The 16,534-nt window shown below is 44.4% G+C and overlaps 1 long non-coding RNA gene across 1 annotated transcript; it reads right to left on the bottom strand.

The window, feature by feature from the left end:
* Positions 1 to 298: 298 nt before the first annotated feature.
* LOC309363960 lies at positions 299 to 13,400 on the bottom strand. Its single transcript, XR_014165666.1, has 3 exons — positions 13,329 to 13,400; positions 1,315 to 1,606; positions 299 to 522 (listed from the first exon to the last, which is right to left on the bottom strand). It is a non-coding gene; the product is annotated as an uncharacterized lncRNA (long non-coding RNA).
* Positions 13,401 to 16,534: the final 3,134 nt, after the last annotated feature.

Below are 16,534 nucleotides of genomic sequence, written 5' to 3' on the forward strand. Positions count from 1 at the left end.
CCTTTCCAGGCCTTCAGCTCTACATGCAAAGTTCAGTGGGTATGGTCTCATTCCCCTCTCTATGCATTTCCTCTATATGTGGAGGGAAGTTGTGAAAAGGGTTTTGGTATTGCAGTAAACACATGAACACAGAAGTCCAAAGTTGCGGTGCACCAGCTGAATCCAGGAACATGCTGCCATCACAAAAGCTTGTTTCATCTGCCCCATTACCCTTCTGATGTTCTCCCTGCATTGAAAAAGGTGCTATGGAACCAGCCTTCCAAACGCTTAGACAATAACATTCAGAATTCTGTGCATCTTTATTGATCAATGTTTATTGATGTTTCCCAAGGAAGACACACCATTAATGGGTGTGATTTGCTATTACTCAAAGAAGGTCCACTTGTTCCCACTACATACCATGGATCTACTGATCACATTCTGCCTTCATTGCATTTCAGTCTCATTTATTCCATTTTCCTCCAAGTTGTTCAGAAGAGTATCCTTTTGTCTCAAGCTTGGATTTCTTCTTCTGTGCCTCAGCTAAAAAGTCAGCAACAGATTTATCAGAATTGTAAATGCAAATATCAGAACTTTGCTCTGGGGGAATCTAAGGGATTCTCCGGTCTACTCTTATTAGGCAAAACAGTGATGTTGGAGAATGAGTTTGGCTTTGAAGTATGTGCTCATATTGCACTGACATCACGGTCCAAGGCATGAGAGGGTATGGGTAAGGAGCTATCTGACTAATACCACCCAGCTCAGCAATGCCTACATCATGCTGGCCACATGACCCGGAAAGCTGTCTGTGGACAAATGCCAGCTCCCTCGGCCTGAAGTGAGATGAGCACCGCACCCCATAGTTGCCTTTGAGTGGACTTAATGGTCCAGGGGTCCTTTACCTTTACCTTACTCTGAGTGGCAGCTGTTCTCCAGGGTTTCAAACAGGGACATTCCCAGCCCTACCTGAATATGCTGGGGGTTGAACCTGGGACCTTCTTCTGCATACTTGGCAGATGTTCTGCCACTGAGCTACAGTCCTTCCCCAGCCATTCAAGAGTTCTTTGGTTTCTCTTTCTTTCTGTCCTCTCGCCATAATTAATCCAACCCCCCACCGAGAACGCCTCCTCAAAATCCACCTTTTCCTGCTCACTCCTCAGCCAAAACAGCCTCAGTCCATGTAACTGCTTTGTGACTCCCACTGCTGAAATTAAGATTATAAGCTTCTCAAGGGCAGAACCTGCTTGCTGTTAATCTGAAAAGCACTTTGTACACTGACGGCATAATAATCACAACAGTTACAACAGAAATAATATATAAAGGTCTAAGCTCTACCTCTGCTTTTGCCGATTGCAAAACCAATGCAATTTGTGATCTTGCCACCTTCTCTGCGGCTCTGGCTATTGCGTCAGACCTTGCCTCTTTTGCTGTTTCCGTCTTTGGCCCTGTACTGGCTTCTGATGCCTTCAGCTTGACTGCTGGTAATTTGGCCTTGGCTTCAGCTGCTTCTTCTGCTTCTCTTTGGGGTACATTTGTTCTTTCTTTCCCACGTGACATTTCTCAGCCTTTCCCCTTTGTTGCTGCTGTTCCTGCTTCCGTGTCGGCTCTTGATTGCTTTGTTGTGTAGCTATAAACACACACATACACACAGTGCTTATCAGAATCTGAGAGTCTCAGACTGGCATTTGTCACTCTGAACCTCTAGCAAAATATGTCACCACCCCTAATTGTAAAGATTGCCAGGTAGAGGCATCCAAGAAGGCTTCCTAAAGTCCTTTGCCTGGGGGCTGGAAAAATCAACATTCCCTGATGGCATGTGGGACAGCTAAATCCCTTCCCTCTCATCACATCTGAGAAAACAACTGTGAACAAAGGTTCCTATGCCCCTGCCATGGAACCATGTATTCAGGCTGCTGTGGCTTCATCAGCAATGGAATAGATATGCATTGCAGGTAATGCTTTAATACCACTGGCGGCGCTGTGAAAACAGGATGCTGGACTGGATGGGCCTTTGGCCTGATCCAGCAGGCTCATCTTACATTCTTAGGGCAAATAAGATGTTTCTGGACTCCCAACTCCCACCAGCCCAGTCAGCATGGCCAGTGGTGAGGGATGATGGGAGTTTCAGCCTCTGGACACCAGGATAGGGAGGGCAGGACAAGTCAATCTTCAAATGACCATGGGTTATATCCAATGTTAGCCCTACTTTGAGTAGATCCATGAAAAGTCACACACACAACTAACTTGGTTCATTCATTATAGTGGGTCTTCTTTGAGTAGACCTTAGTTGGATACAAACCCAAGAGCTATTTTTCCCCAAGTCCCTAGGCTGGCTTCCATCACACCTCAGAATCGATATCAAGTTTGCAATACTTTGTTTTTTCACCTCTGATCCTCTTGTATCTCCTTCCTCCACCTATTCTCACACCTTTGATTCTACTTGGACTTCTTTTGCTACTCTTTGGCTGTCTTTCCGTACAGGTCTCTTGTACAATGTTGCCAGCTGCCACTGCCAGTTGTTGTATTTTAGGTTCATGCTCTTGGATTGCTAAAACACAGGCTACCCTCACTATGTCTATCAAGTAATGGTCTGAGGACACCACCATCCTGGCTACATTTGAACACATTTCTTATGGACATCAGTTTTGTGGGGATAACTATTTGGACATTTGGAGGGCTTACATTAACATATATGTTTAACAGAAGACAGATGCACTGATGGTTGTTGTATCATTAATGTGAGCTGCTGTCACTGGTATTATTCTTATTTTCTATCATTTCTTATTTCCTATTTATAATTCCTTTATTTTTCCTTCCCCTCTTTGTTAAATTTGCATATAAAATATTAAGTTGAAATGTTCTTAAATAAAAACCGACCGCAGTGCTGTCAAACTTCCAATGTGCATGCACTCTGAAAGCCTGCATGATGAACAGGGCTGGATACCCATGGCTCAGATGCACTCAAAGAGCAACACGGAGATTCTTGTTCTTTCTGCATTATGAAATGGTGATGACATAAACAGTCAGCAAGGAGAACTACAGAAGAGAACTATGTCAATGCAAAGGGAGCCATGCTGGAAGGAGGAAGAGATAGTGCTGGGTGCTTGTCATATAAAAGTGAGGAGCAGAGCCACTGAGCGGGGGGGGGGGGAGAGAACAGCAGGAGAGAGAGGGGCAAAGTGGCTGGAGTATTTATATTCTGCAATTCCATGTATGCAGAATTTTGCAGGGGGGTTGCTGTCTGGTATAAGAACTGGGTATCTGGGACGGATAGGCTTCACTGTTTAACAGCAAGATGTGACAGTAAAACAAGCAGCCTTGTAGCACCATCCTGGCAGATGAAAGCCACCGCTTTGCTGAAACTAACTAGGTCCAGCTCAGGTCAGTGCCTGGATGGGTGACCACATAGGAACCACTTTGATGCAAATGGTTGCATGGCAGAGGAGAGGTAAACTATAAATGCCATGAAATAAATAAATGACGTGTTTAATTGTAAGTAAATCCCACTGGTTAGTATTAAATGATGTTTTATTCAGAGCAGACCACTGTAATTAATGGGCCCAACTTAGTCCAAGTAAAATCTAGCCGAATGCCACTAACTGATTTCAGTGAAACATGCACCTCATAAGGGACACACAGGATTTCAGCCTTTGGCCCCAGTCTAGCAAAAGTTATCGGCGACACATTGCCCTTTCCTGGGAACCTTTTCTTGGGAATAAGTTCAGCTGAACTCTGTGATACTTGCTTACTCCCAATTACAAATACGTAGGTTTCAGCTGCAGAGCTCATTGACACCAGTGGCTTGAGCTGTTCACACAGAGCCCAGTCCTGTGCACATTTACTCAAAAGTAAGCTCCACTGTATTCAAGGGGGCTTACTTCCACAAACTGTACCTTTCCGTCTATAGGAAGCCGCCATGTATAGGTCACCCCCTATTCGGGAGCCTCAAAATTTAGAAATCGCTGCTTACAGTCTCGGCCTCGCGCCAAAAAAACATTCACCCGTCTACCCTCAGCACTACTGGTGTATAAGACGACCCTAAATTTTGAACCTCATTTTTGGGTCAAAAAAGCTCGTCTTATACACAGAAAAATATGGCATGTGTGCATAGAGCTGCAGCCTTCATCACAGCCAACTTTTGCTGGGTTGGGGAATTTATAGAGTGCATTTTTAAGTGTGCAAAGCATACTGCATTACAGTGGTATCTCAGGTTAAGTACTTAATTCGTTCCGGAGGTCCGTACTTAACCTGAAACTGTTATTAACCTGAAGCACCACTTTAGCTAATGGGGCCTCCTGCTGCCGCCGCGCCGCCAGAGCCCGATTTCTCTTCTTATCCTGAAGCAAAGTTATTAACCTGAAGCACTATTTCTGGGTTAGCGGAGTCTGTAACCTGAAGTGTATGTAACCCGAGGTACCACTCTCCATCAACCATACAACTCTGAAAGGAATGCTGATGATGATAAAGATGAAGTAACAATAATAATAATAAAAATTCCCCTTTCCCTTGTAGCTCCACTGCCCTAAATTCTAACTATAAGGTGTAGTGAGAGACACCAACTTGGGTTGGCTTTGATAGAGGGTCAGGCAAATTCATGGGAAATAAGGCTATTGATGGCTACTAGAAGTAATGATTACATTCTACCTCTACTCTCAGAGGTAGCCTCTGATTGCCAGTTGCTGGGAACCACAAATGGGGAGAGGGCTGTTGCATGCTGGTCCCATGGCCATTAAGTTGGCCTCTATGAGACCAGGATGTTGGACTGAATGGCCCATTGACCTGATCCAGCAGAGTTTTTCTTATGTTGGGGAACTGTCCAGAGCAGACAGGTGACTTACAGGTGAGGAAGGTAAGGATCTCGACCTTATATCTCACTTTTTCTTGTACGGTACAGTTCAAGGAAGCTAACAAACAAGCCATAAGCGATGAGAAAATTAATAGATTTCAAGCAAGCGGTACATCAATTAAAAACACCAGATTAAAAACTCCAGAAAAGCCGCAGGATTGCGTATCAGTTATGGCAAGGGTAAGGAAACACCCCAAAACCTTCCTGAGGCTAAGCCACCTCACAGGGTTGTTGTGATGATAAGGGGGGGGCAGAAAAGGCATGTAGGCCACCATGAGTCCCTTGGAGGAAAGGGGGTATAGAAATGTCATAAAAGGGGGAAATGTAAGTTCTTAATACTGCAGGGCCAACACAGAGGGCAAATATTTCAAGTGTTTCACACAACATATGGCTATTTGCTGCGGAAGAATCCTAACAACTGTGGTAGCCTTGACAGTGAAATCTAAGCATATCTATCTATCTATCTATCTGCCTACTAACCTACCTGATTCAAAGCCCCTGCAATGTAAATAATTACACACACACACACCGTCCTGCAGAAAACAAAGGACAAGTTGCTCACTTTTGATGTGTAACTGCTGTTTAACGTTCTACCTGCCTATCTGGTTCATTAAATAGTAACCCTGTAGTTCTGCTGACAAGAACGTATTCTCTCCCTCCGCTCCTCCACCCCCAGTGAGTTACCCTGAAGACTGGTCATGCTCAGTGACCAAGGAACAACGAGCTGCCTTTTCAGGCTGCAAAACTGCTGTCCTTTGGTAACACATGTACATTGGCAAGTCACTCATGCCTGCCTGAAGGCAGCCCTCGCAGCCCAGACGCAGCCAGGCTTCCCTGCCTCTCCTGCCCCCACTTCAAGCACAATGTCTCTCAACAGGGAGAATATGAGCCCATTACAAGTCTGCTGTGTTACTGCAACAAGCCCCAGAAAATGTCCATTTCTCTCTCTCTCACCTAGGCATGTGAACAAGGTTCCCGTCTTTTGAAATTGCTTAAGAAATATCATATTAATTTGGCATTTGGTGCCCTCATCAAAGCAAGCGTACATTGACTGAGACTCTGCAACCATGGGATTGCAATGTCCTGGGCAGTATTATTTTCAAAATATATATTTTTCTAAAACTCCCCCCCCCCCAAATAAGAAATCCTGCTGCAGTTGTTTCACTTTCCATCCCCTTTTCATATTCACATATATCGTATGTTTGTAGTCAAATTTTATAAACCAAAATGTGTTATGGGCTACATGGCTGGAATTCGTGCTGCAAAACACACGTCAAAGTTCTTGAAAATAGTTGCAAAAGCTTATGAAAGAGCATCAAAATTATGAAAGGGAAGCGACGTGCAAAGCGGGATTGGCGTAACACACACACACACACACATTAAAACAGAGCAAAATGACCTCACAAATTACATCACTACACTCACTTGCACGCATGGTGGCCCAGGTGTGGACATACAGGAAAAAAGAGTGCTATATAAACAGACATCGCACCATGAGGAAGGAAAGTGTCTACTTGTAGTAAATTCATTGGTCTGGAAATCCTCAAAAGTGGTTCCTGTGCTTGGAAGATCGACCAATTGCCTGTTCTGGATAGGGTTGCATTCCCTCTAAAGGAGCATGTATGTAGTTTAGAGCTACCTGGACACATCTTTGTTGTTAGAGGTCCAAGAGACCTCTGTGGCTTGGAGTGCCTTTTACCAGCTTCGCCTGGTGTGCCAGCCACAGCTGTATCTAGAAAACCTGCCCACTATAGTCCATTCATTGGTAATGGGGTACTGCGATGTGCTCTATCTATGTAAGGCTGCAGATGGGGCAGATGGCTGACAGCACCCAACACCTCTGCTAAAACATCTGCACTGGCTACTCATATGAACAGGTTCAAGGTTCTTGTGTTAATATATAAATCCTTGAGCAAGTTTGGTCTAGGATACCTTGACGACCACCTGAGCCCTTATAACACTGCTCAGGCACCAAGATCGTATGGAGGACCACTGTTAGTTGTCCCCTGAATTTCAGAGGCCCAGCTGTCTTCAACTAGAAAGCTGGGTATGCAGTGTGCTTGTCTCATGCAGTGGGACATTCTTCCAGCAGAGATTTGGCCTTTGACTTTCAGGTACTTCTTGAAGGCCTTTTTGTGCCAAAATGTTTAAAATGTTCTTGAGTTGCCAGTGGTTTGCACGATTATTTTGTAACGTTTTTGTGGTCTTTTACATTTCATAGTTTTCTATGAGTTGGCAGTGTATAAATATATGCATAAATAAAATTTCCTGTGCAACCTTCATGCTCCTTCATGTTGCTTCAGGTTTCAATGGAATGATTGTCCAAAAAATGGGTGTGCAGAATAGCTCTCAGATCCTGGGTGCTGGGTGATAGGGGAATCCATGTAACCCATGGATCTCTGTCGCAGCACATTCTATGTTCTCAGAAGCTTTAAAATGTTTCTCTGATAAATCGTGTATGTTGCTGCATCAAACAGTTGTGAGCCTTGGTCTTTGCTCATGCAAACTGTACGCTTGCTGAAATCAATGGGACCTAAAACTGCTTATTGTTGAATCATACCCATAGTCATTAAGCTCGGGTCATTAAGCAGCACCTCTGGGTATTCTCTAGAGAGAGAAAAAGTCTGGCCACTTACTGGAATATCACTCAATTGCTTCTCTGGACCTCTGCCTGATTATTATCACTTCAGAATAGCCTTAAGAAGTTCTCATACTTTTCAGAACCCTTGAAAAGTCAAGGTAATAATTGACAGCAAGGAGGGCAAACGTTCAATTCACAAGAAGCCCATAATAATAAGTGACCTTCTTTACATGAACACTTTTATTTATCTGCCAAGGACAACCATGAATTTTGCATGATTCTGTGCTTAGTGCCAAACATGGGCAAACGTGGGAAATCCAGTCTGGGATAAATGGAGAAAGAACTGGACACAGATAAGGGAGGTGCGGGTTCAAATCCCCAGGGAATTCCCTGGGTGACCTTGGGTGGTTCTAAGTAATGGCAGAGTGCTTCAGACCTAGGGGCCAGATGCAATTCTCCAGATATCTCTATCTGGCCTTTGAGACTATCCCCCAGGCCAAGCCCCCCTCTCCAGTCCACACCCCTCATTGGCATTGCTTCACACCCTCCTTGAGGGTTTTTGCCTGATAGCTCTCCTTGAAATCAGATAATATGTCTTGCTTGCTTGGGGGGCAGATAGGGAAAAAGGAATGAGTGTATGTAGAAACTAGCCTGCTGTAAAAAAGGTAACATTTATATTACTTGCTCTATAATTTTGCCACTTATGGAAAAGTGGGATTAAAATTTGTGGAAGGAAGGAAGCGTAAGAATATATCTTATTCCATTGGATTTCCTTCTCCAGGGTAAAATCATCATCAACATCAACTATTCTTGACTGGGATTAAAATAATGTGACGTTTCCTTCTTGCATTCCCTGCACTGCTCATGGTTCTGGTGCCAAATTCAGCCAACAGGAAAGATTTAATCCATGAAAATTCATTAGACACAGTGCAGGCAAATGATCAGAGAGCAACAAATGAAACACACAGCCAAGTCCAGCAAACAAAAACATGGGAGAAATCTCTGAAACAATTGTCTGCTCAATGCTCTTCTCCCTTCTTTTAAGTAAAATATATTAGGTCATCCACTGCTTTCTTCTTTAAAAATCCCCCGACCCAGTCATACTGAGGAGGAGACACCACAGATAATCTTCGTCAGCAGCACATAGTACCCATATCCCACCTCCATCTATCTGCTAAATGCTATTACTGTATCTGATGCTATATTCTTTCAGTCTTTTCTTCATTCACACTGCAAGCTGTCCCACTTGTCTTGGTGGGCGGTGTTACATAACAATTTTGCTTCCTCAACTTCCAATATGAAAATTATTTTTTTAATAAAACTATAGCTACAAGAAATTAGTGTGAACATATCTGCTTCAATTCTACCCTCCCCACCAATGGATAGAGTGTTGGGTTTTGGATTTTGGAGACCTGAGTTCAAATCCTATCCCTGCCATAGGCTTGGGAACAATAGCGATCTACCTCACAGGATTGTTTTGAATGAGGAATAATAAATAAAAAAAGGTAGCGCTGTCATGCTGTAAGTGCAAAAGAAGTGATAATATTAACAAAGCCTGTGGTTTATAATGTCCCAGTGTCAAGCTTAAATCCCACCTTCTTCCCACCCCGCCACCCCTCTCAAAACAGTGAAGAGGAGCACAAAGAATCAAATTGTAGATTATCTTCAGGTTATTACTGGGCTGTGAGCTTTCTTGTCAGACTACCAGCAGAGGCAAAAGCTTTCTGAATCAGGCCCTTATCATTTAAACCATATTACAATTCAACATGAAAAATGACTCGCTCCAGATTGCATAGAATAAAGCATCTTGAGATGCAATAGAAGCACCCAATTTTCAATAAAGATATTAAACCTAAGCCTCAGAAAAAAGGAGGGGGGAATAATTACATCATTTTTTGCTTTGAGTTTTAATGTTAAATGTGTCAATTTATAAAGCTAGGTGAACATCCACAATTCATAAGCAGACTGCAGCTAATTGGATCCCCTTTGATCCTTTATTTTTGCCTGGGAGCTTATTTAACAACTTTTCACAAAACCCAAGGTTTTGATGCACCCACAAATGGACTGGTAGAGAGCTCAGCAGGGAGTGATTTCCCCCCCCCACACACACACACTCCCGCAGCTCTCCTGAAGTAGGTGCCCATCTTTTCTGAAAGCATATGGTACTATTAATGATGAGGATGCTTCCTAGATGTGAATCATTCCTATTTAAGATATTTGGATGGAAGGCTGTATAGAATGGCAAAGCATTCTAATTATTTGTGATAGGAATGATATTTGTCTCCTCCCTATGAATGCAACCCTTTAGAAAGAGAACCTCTTCTTTTTTTTAAAAAAAAAGGGGGGTGTAGCAAAAGAAGTGATAACTGATTCTGGGCCAGTTCACACAACCTATATTTAAGGTTTCAGACATGGGCTGCATAGGCAAGTTGCCTTTTACCAGGTAAGACTATTTGCTGATCCAGGCCAGTATGGTCTACGTACTCTACTCTGACTGGCAGCAACTCTCAGGCAGAGGATATCTTTCCCTTCACCTGCTACCTTTACACTTTTCAGCTAAAGCAGCCAGGGATCGAAACTGAGACCTTCTGTATGTAAAGCAGCAACAGACTTCAGTCTTTTTCAGACCTGAGACCCACCATACAGCACACACTCATTCCTTCATTTTTAATTGGTTGCATCTATCCAGGGATGGGGAACCTATTTCAGCCTGAGGCTTAGAACTTGCCCAGCCTTCCAGGGGCCTCGTTCTAATGCTGAGTGAGGCAATGTGGGCAGGCAAAAATACCCCCCTTTCCCCTCCAAAAATGAAAGTGTGTGTATGTGGTTGGTTGTTTTGGTTGTTTTGGTTTTTTTGTGTTTGTGTGTGTGTGTGTGCCCATTGCCGCAAACACAAGTTAAGTTATTATTTGTACAAGTTATGAGGTTCAACTTCCATGCCTGGAGCATACACAAATCTTCACGATGTTCTGATGAAGGTGAAAGCTAGTAAAAATCACCTGACCAAAATGTTGGGCAGTAAATTGGGAGAAAGCCTACCAATGGGGAGAGAGCCTGGGGCAGCACAAGGCAGGTCACCAAAATAGGAAAACTTCAGAGATGGGCACTTAGCCCAGAGAGGAGAAGAGGTGTAAACTGTATTTACTCTTGGGTACCTTATCAGACAGGGACACGGGTGGCACTGTGGGTTAAACTTGCCAACCAGAAGGTCAGCGGTTCAAATCTCCGTGACGGGGTGAGCTCCCGTTGCTCAGTCCCTGCTCCTGCCAACCTAGCAGTTCAAAAGCACGTCAAAGTGCAAGTAGATAAATAGGTACCACTCCAGCGGGAAGGTAAACGGCGTTTCCGTGCGCTGCTCTGGTTCGCCAGAAGCGACTAAGTCATGCTGGCCACATGACCCGGAAGCTGTACACCAGCTCCCTCGGCCAATAAAGCGAGATGAGCGCCGCAACCCCAGAGTCGGTCATGACTGGACCTAATGGTCCCTTTACCTTATCAGACAGATTTCATTAAAAGCCAGGGAGTGGGGCCAGGACTTGTGGGTGGTTAGGCAGGGGTCTCTGCACACTGCCTTGATTTCCTCATTGAACTTGATGGGCCTTACTTTTTTCTGAGCGGGCGTGTTAGGGGTTTGTGCTGCCGAGGGGGTTTGATCTATACATGGAGAAACGCTACCCTTGAACACAGGCCTTTAGCAGCCTGTTTAGGCACAGGTCAAAGACACACATGCTGAGGCTACTGACGTTTGCTAGATGCTAAGTGCTCCCTGCTGCTCTGATTGTACTTACGGTACTTATGTAGCCTCCCACGTCCGCCACTGTTGTTTTTTCAACGATGGTAGGAGGAAACCTTGGCAAACAACAGCAAGGTTAAAGCTTAGCTCGACAGCAGTGTCCCATCATCTTGTGCAATTCTTCCTTCCTTTCTTTTTTGGTCTCCTTTGATGTTTTCAATTAAGTTATTGGTTGCGGGCAGCGCCTTTTAGCTCTGGAGGCTGCAGAGCATGTGTCCTCATAGCAAAGAATGGAGGCAGAGGAAAGTGAGCTGGAGCTGCCGGTAGCAATGCCCCTTTGAAAGACTCAGAGGCCCGGTCAGAAGTGGAGCCGATGCTGAGGAACCTGGGATGTGGGATGAGAGCTCCCCTCAGCACCTCCTTACTCACAGCCTGCTGAGAGTTACTCCTCACTGGTGTGTCCAGCTGCAACGTCATAGGAGGGAATGTGGATGGGAGGAAACTGAAGAGGCGAGGGAGACAGCGAATGCCTTGCGCCCCAGAAGTAAATCCCACTGAATTCAATCAGACCTACTTCCTAGTAAGCATGCACAGGATGGCAGCAGTGGTAAAGGGGGCAATGGCAGGTGGGCCCTTAATGAAATTGCTAAGCCTCACACTATGAATCTCCCCCTTATTTAAGCTAACCTCCAGTCCCTCCTGCAGCCTTCAAAAACAGTAGCTAAGGAGGGTGAAGAGGGAGTACGATGGAGGTGTATAAAATGATGCACAGTATGGAGAAAGCGGATAGGGAGAAGAAGGTTTTTTCTGTCTCATAATACTAGAACTTGGGGACATCCAATGAAGCTCAACCTTGGAAGATCCAGAAAGCACTTGTTCACCCAACACATAGTTAAACTATAGGATTCAAGATGGAGTGATGGCCACCAACTTGGATGGGTTTAAATGAAGAGGATTAGACAAATTCACAGAGGATGGAGCTACCAAGGGTTACTAGCTATAATGGCCAGAGGCATAACTAGGCTCTCTTGCACCCTTGGAAGAAGTATTGGCACCCTCATCTCTTGCGCCCCTGGCAAGGAGCTGCATCGCCCTTTCCCCATCCCTTGCACCCTTGGAAAGGAGATGTTGGCCACCCAGAGCAGCGGAGGAGCAGCCCAGGGAGTGTGCGGATGAGTGGGTGGGTGGGCTCCTAGTCACTCTGAGCCAGAGTGGAGATATGCAACTTTTGTGCCTCCTGGGCTTGTGCCCTTGGCAGGAGCCAGCCTGGCCAACCCCCAGGTATGCCCTTCATAACAGCTTTGTTCTACCTGTACTGCTGAAGGCAGTGTGCCTCTGAACACTGGTTGCTGGGGAGCACTTGTAAAGTGGGGCAAGTGCTGTTCAGGTTGTGCTTGGGAGCTTCCTATGGGCATCTAGTTGGTCATGGTGAGAACAGGATCCAGCATGACTCTGCTTATATTCTCATGGGTGGCAAAAAATTGTAATGGTGGTGGGTACTCTTTGCCTGTAATTCAAGCAGCCAAAGGCAGGGTTCCTAGGTGTACTGTATACATAAACTTGTCATACAACAACCCTGTAAGGGTAAGCCAATATCAGTACTGCAGATGAGGATGAGATGCTAAGGCCACCTAGTGAGAGCAGAGCAGAGGAACAATTCAAACCAGGTGGCTTATTACTTAATACATTGTTAAGAGGTCCCTTAGCCATTACTCTACACCCATTTGCTAGGATAATGACTATGTTTCCAAGACATAATAAAATTATTATTATTATTCTACGCAACTCTTAGAAGATCTCTGAAGGCAGCCCTGTTTTTAACGTCTGACGTTTTACTAAGTTTTTATATTTGTTGTAAGCTGCCCAGAGTGGCTGGGGAAACTCAGCCAGATGGGTGGGGTATTATTATTATTATTATTATTATTATTATTATTATTATTACAACACAATTCTTAAATCATAAGTAGAGATCTAAGCCTTTCATTATCCCGCTCCTATGGATTTTTACACATCTCTTGTTCACAAACTGTGTCAGCCTTCTAGCATGAAGAACTTTGAAAACTGAACACCTTACTCAAAGTTCTAATCCACAGCATCTTTCATTTTTGAAATTATGATTTGTCAGTCCCAGTTCCATATCTAAATTGCACCAGCTTCTGTGAAACATTTGTCCCAATGGCCTTCCTTACCTTTGCTCAGATGGTCTCCTGGCCAGTTATTTTTTTCTTGTTTAATCGTCTTCCTTCTCTCCTCCTCCTCACTGGAACTGAAGGGGGGGAGAAATGAGTAAGCAAAAAAAAAAAAAAAAGGAAAGGAAAGGAAAGGCATTAGGAGGAGGTTCTAAGAGATTTTTTGCCTCTTTTATCCAGTGCTTTAGATCACAATATTAATTATTTAGAAGAAACCACTTGTCCTTTGCCTGATAACAAATGTAATGTATTAACAAAATCAATACTGTGTATCAGTGGCGTACTGCTTTGTATTTTACAGTATCACTCTGCTACCCTCGGGGCAGCAGGATACAAGTGATATTAACCTTGCATCCTTGTGATTATATGGATTCTCCTTCCAGACACTGCTGAAAAAAATCACAAAGCAATTTGTGACAGAAGTAAAAGGCTTAGTAACATTCCCAACATTTTCCTCCATAGTGAAGTATCCATGAAGAACGCAGAGGATTTAAAACAACCATGAAGATTTTGCATTGAAACGTAGCCAGGTGTCCCAGCCACAAAATCTTGCTTTTACCGCAGCACTTGGAAGAAACTTAAGTCACTTTTGCCTGGTATAGAGTAACTTTATTATTATTTTATTTAAAAGCCTTGTGAAAAACAGTTCTCTAAACCATTTTTTACATATAACAAAACCAAAACTAGGCTTGTAAAAACCACCTGCATATTACAGTGAGCAACAAGAGTTAGGCAGTGATGGTGGTACATTTTTCCAGTCATCCAAGTGGGTCTCTCCATAACCTGCTATGTGTCTGTGGGAGATGCATCTATGCTCTCCTGACGGGGTGCATATTATAAAACTATGCCATGGACCACATTCGTCCTCTGGTCACTTTCAGCTGATATGTCATTTTTTCAGCCAAAGCAAATGGCCAGTCCTGTTCATACCAGGAACCTCACCGTTGCAAGTCTTGTAGTCAGCAGGAAAAGCACATCCTCATCTGGACTTTTAATAATACTGTAAAAGTAAAACTACAGCTGCCTGACTTGCTATATCTCCCACTCCAGATGTTTTGCACCATAAGACACGGCCGCAACATTGGAAATAGCATCCTCCCGCACTAAACACTAAACTCCAACTCTGAGGTTTTGTGTTTTGTTTTATTCAAATGATCTTCCAGCATCTGTAACTCTGGCCAAATAAAGGCAACACTGCCTTGGAAATTGTGGGGAGGGAAGTATGGAAGAAAGGGGATATATAAATTTTATAAACAAAGCAACAGCATAATAGAAAGCACCTGCTGCATGTTCTACGTGACATCCTGTTTCCGCTTAAAATTTTATCTGCACCCATTTCTGATGTGAGGAAGTCAGTCCCCATTGAAACCGTTGCAGGGTTGATTAATTGTGGTTTCACGTAGCACACCCAGCGAGTGGCCAGTGTTAAAGGCAGAGGAGCTTATAGGCCGATGCATATTTATATTTATTACATTGTGGGACCAGGCATGCTTCTACACAATAGACATAGCACTCGGCACTCTTTGTCCATTGCATCCCGTCTTCAAATCTTGCACAGTGTCGGGAGCTTTACTCTTCATGCTGGCATAGCCTCCCATTGCATTCTAGCATTTCCTGCAGTTGGGAACATGGACTGTTGTTTCTTGTGACGAGGGAGCACCAAAGATGCAGGGAATTTGTTAAAAAATTGACACCCCACAAGAGAATGTCCTACTATCCCTCCAGAGCAGATCTGGAGGCAGGACATGCTTGGGGGAGAGGGGGGGGCGCAGTTCCACTGCGCTCACAGAAGTTGTTCTGTGAATGCAGTGATACAACCCTTAGGTCAGACTGCCCTTCAAATCGAGGATGCCTTCAAACAGGGCGCTGTCCTCTGTAAAGTGGGACACATGGCCACCTTATTGCTTGCCTCTATCTCTGAGTTCAGCAGGAGAGGGCTCAGTTTATGGACAGGCTTCACTCATTTCACTACTTGTTTGCTTAGAGAGGGTGAACAGGCAGGCAGCAACAGGAAAGAGCAAAGTGGAGGAAGAGGAGTAGAGGGAACCAGGGGCTCCAAATATTGGCAGTGGGTCCCCAACTGTAGCCTGGGACTCAAACAGCAGGTGCACCACGATGCTGATGCCTGGTGCTGACTCTGGCAGTGAAGACAAATGCATGTTTCTAGAGAAATCTCGGTTAAGATCAACCTCCCCTTATGCTTTCTTCTTTCCCTTGGCCAGTCTTCCTTTCAGTTACAGAGGCAGGGGAAAACATCAGTGACTCATAAATGTCCGTCAGAAAGATAATCCAATAAAGTAAATTGGACAACAATAATGGCAGCCGCACAAGCACTTTGTCTCTGGCTCTTCAATGTCTGTTGAGGAATGGGCTGGAGTGAGAAAGGGTGTCCGTCTGCTTCAGAGCACCTAACCTGAAGCTGAAATTTGCAGCCGCAGAGATGGGGACATCAAATGCCGAAGCAATCTGCATGTCCTAGGCAAATCTCCAAGTAAACACTGTGCCATTTAAAGCACTCACCAGGGACACACAGGCGCTCTGGCACACGGCCACTCAGCAAAATGAGGCGGAACAATTAACAGTGTGTGCTCCTGGTTGTACAGCTCTTGACACCCAAATACCTGGAAGCACTTAAGTGCGAAATCCACCTCATTGCCCCTCTTGGGGAAAGACAAGCTTCTTCTGCCAATTTTTCTGATTGGGAAGTAGAGTATCAGCCCTACAACTGGGGCCGAAACACCAGATTTGGGTGGACTCGGGCCAGAGAGAAAAGAAAAATTCCCCTTGACAGTCTCAGTGAGTTAATTTTGTTATCATATTTGTGTTGCTGCCATATATGGGGTTGGGAAGAAATTGTCCCTAACTCAGAGTGTCATGTAAGTACAGTTTTTCTCCCTCCTCTGCACCATGAGTGGCTCTAGCCTGAGTCACTGAGATCTCAGTGGGCAGTCTTAAAAGGCCATCAGTCTTAGTATACAAGCATCTGTATACTGTTAGGGGAACAGTACTAGCCTTTCTTACTGTTCCCTTTGTTGTAAGGCTTACAGTGATATCAGAAGTTTGTAGGGAAAGATGTAAGGCTATTTAAAGTGGTAGGTATCACTAACAACAGCGAGGGTTTTAAGCAATGAGGACTTTTCATCGCTTCTGCTACTTATGGACTAACTCTGTTTTGTTGCAAGCAGCACCTGTAGCAGACACCTGTG

This window comes from Podarcis melisellensis (genome assembly GCF_964234715.1).
Source record: "Podarcis melisellensis genome assembly, chromosome: 2".
NCBI classification, from domain to species: domain Eukaryota; kingdom Metazoa; phylum Chordata; class Lepidosauria; order Squamata; family Lacertidae; genus Podarcis; species Podarcis melisellensis.